General features: G+C 44.3%; 1 pseudogene; it reads left to right on the top strand.

The window, feature by feature from the left end:
• Positions 1–1,817: 1,817 nt before the first annotated feature.
• LOC122747887 lies at positions 1,818–2,544 on the top strand (annotated as a pseudogene).
• The last annotated feature ends 432 nt before the right edge of the window (positions 2,545–2,976 follow it).

The following is a 2,976-nucleotide window of genomic DNA, read 5'->3' as shown; positions in this document are numbered from 1 at the left end:
AATCCAACTCTTATAAAACGTTATCCATGTTCATGGCTTCCAAATATTCTCTTGCTCTCTTGTCAACCCTTTGCAATATGGTTTCTGACTTCATCAATAAACTGAAATTTTTCTCTCTAAATATACCAATGATCTCTTCATTGTCAGATTTTATTCACAAAAAAGTGAGAGGACTTTTTATTAGCCCTCATCGTTTTTTTTTGTTTGTTTGTTTTTATCTCTTTGCAGCATTTGAAACTGTGACCACATTCTCCTTTGGGATCCTCTCTCTTCTTTTGTGGCATGGCTCTCTCATGGTTTCCCTACCTGTTAGACTGATTCTTCTCAGTCTCCTTTGCTTGTTCACCATTCATATCACATCCCTTAAATAGGAGAATACTCCAAGGCTCTATTCTGGCCCCTCTTCTCTTATAAATCTATACTGATTCACTTGGTAACTTCATTAGAAATCATGGGTTTCATGATCATCTCTATGCTTATGTCTCCCAGGTTTATATAGTCAGCCCTAGTCTCTCTCCGGAGTTCTCAAACCTCATTATAAATTGCCTATTGGATACATTTCTTTTGCAGGGCAATGAGGGTTAAGTGACTTGCCCAGGGTCACACAGCTAGTAAGTGTCAAGTGTCTGAGGCCAGATTTGAACTCAGGTACTCCTGAATCCAAGGCCGGTGCTTTACCACTGTGCCATCTAGCTGCCCCATTGGATATTTTTAAATGAATGGCCAATACACATTTCAAATAGAACATTTTCACAACAAAAAATATTATCTTATTTTCACAACCTTCTCTCCCGTGTAACTTCCCTATCACTATACTATCAAGAGCATCACCATCCTTCCGTTTCCCAGGTTAACAACATAAGCATTATCCTTGACTTCTAAATCTCTCTCTCTCTCTCAACCCATATATCCAGTCCATTGTCAAATCTTGCCATGTTAACAATAATAATAATAGTTAACATTTATATAGCACTTCAAATTTTTCAAAGCACTTTATAAATATTATCTCATTTTGTTGTTAAAACAGTTCGAAGAGATAGGTGCTATTATTTTTCCCATTTCACAGATGAAGAAACTGACATAGAGAAAAAATTTCTTTTCCAGAGTCTAACAGCTTTAGAGTATCTGAGCTGTCTTCCCTAACTCCTCTTAATTACATTGCTTTATCTATTTTAATTACTTCCTATTTATCCTATATATACCTTGCGATATATGTGTGTGTGTGTATCTTGATACACACACACACATTTATATATATATATATTTGGATGTTGTATATATGTTATGCATGTGTATCTTTTGCCTCTTTTTGTATCCCCAGTCCTTAGCACTGTAACTATTGCAATGACGCCACCTGCTGGAGACTTGCTGTAGCAAAGCTCCTCCATGAGGAGAAGGCGTCTGAAGGCAAGACATGTGGCTCTTTGGTGTCAGGAAGTGATTTTTGCGTGTGGGAGGAAGAGGGGCAAGGCTGGTGCTTTCACGCTCTTTCACTGGGACTCTCATGGAGAGTGAAGCAAGAGAACGTTAGCTCCCCGAGATAGATAGATGAATCTAGGCCTTTCTCTCTCTCTTCACCAAATTCTTATTCTCCTTAATAATTGCTTAAAAGTCTAAACTCTTGCTAAAGCTTCTAATTTATTGGTGGACCAGAGAAAGGGACTACCTCCTGGACTGGTTCTTCTTTGCAGACACCCTTCCCAGCAGAGACCTGGCTCTCTGTCCTGTGTCTCTCTCCAGGACCTAGACAGTGGCTTCTGTTCGGGAACCATCTCTGCCTCTGACCTCCCCCAGCCCACCCTGAGATCCCTTCAGATATGCTGCCCCTGGTCTTAACGCTGCTTCTTCTGTGGGTCTCTGCCTACATCCACAAGAAGACTGAGAAAAAGATCCTTGGTGGGCAAACATGTGTTCCCCACTCCCAGCCCTGGCAGGCCGCACTGTTTGTCTCTCAGAATTTCCACTGTGGGGGTGTACTGCTGTCCAATCAGTGGGCCCTCACAGCAGCTCATTGTAACCACTGGAACCTTTGAGTGGTTTGGGGGAAGCACAATATCTTTCAGGAGGAGCCCTTCCAGCAATCAATCAAGGGTGAAGCGCCAGGTCACCCACCCCAAGTATAGCTCCAGAAATCTGAAAAACGACCTCATGCTGCTCTACCTTGAGAAGCCGGAAAATCTGACCCCTCAAGTCTGGCCCTTTCAGGTGGCAGAAGACTGTGCCACTCCTGGGACAACCTGACAAGTGTCCGGCTGGGGTACCATCTCCAGTCCTATTGTCAAATATCCCAGCATCCTCCAGTGTGTGGAAGTCAGTATCCTGCCCATGGCAAAATGCAAAAAAGCTTACCACCAATATGAAATAACCCCAGGCATGATGTGTGCAGGGACTGAGAAAGGTGGAAAGGATGCCTATCAGGGTGACTCTGGAGGTCCCATGGTGGGCAATGGGGCCCTACAAGGCATTGTGTCTTGGGGCATGGAACACTGTGGCCTGGCCAGATATCCCATTGTCTATACCAACCTGTGCCGCTATCGGACCTAGATTCTAAACGAAATGCAGAAGCAGAAGAAGCAGTGACAAGCTGTACCGCCCTCCTCTCCCCCCTCTTCCCCAGGAAAACTGGCCAGTCCAGCCTGTCCCTAGGCCACCTCAGGGGGCTGAAACTACAAAGGAACCCAGGCCTGTGATGCTTCAGATCTACATCTACCCAGTTGACCATTGACTATCCCCTCTCAAGGATGGGACTCTGGGACTTGGGGCATCCTAATTTCCCAGCCATGGGCCTCTGGAGGACCCAAGTTTCCTAGCCCCATCTCTAGTCCAGATTTGGATGCATGGAAATGGAATCAAAAGGAGTTAGAGGTAGAAAGGACTTTTTGTCCTGAAATAGCAGGCCCGGAAAGGACCTTTTAGAAAGACCGTGTACTCTGATTTTTACAAATGGGGAAACTGAGGGTTGAAGTGACCTCCTCT

This window comes from Dromiciops gliroides, chromosome 3, assembly GCF_019393635.1.
Source record: "Dromiciops gliroides isolate mDroGli1 chromosome 3, mDroGli1.pri, whole genome shotgun sequence".
NCBI classification, from domain to species: domain Eukaryota; kingdom Metazoa; phylum Chordata; class Mammalia; order Microbiotheria; family Microbiotheriidae; genus Dromiciops; species Dromiciops gliroides.
This window is presented reverse-complemented; position numbering and strand designations above follow the sequence as displayed.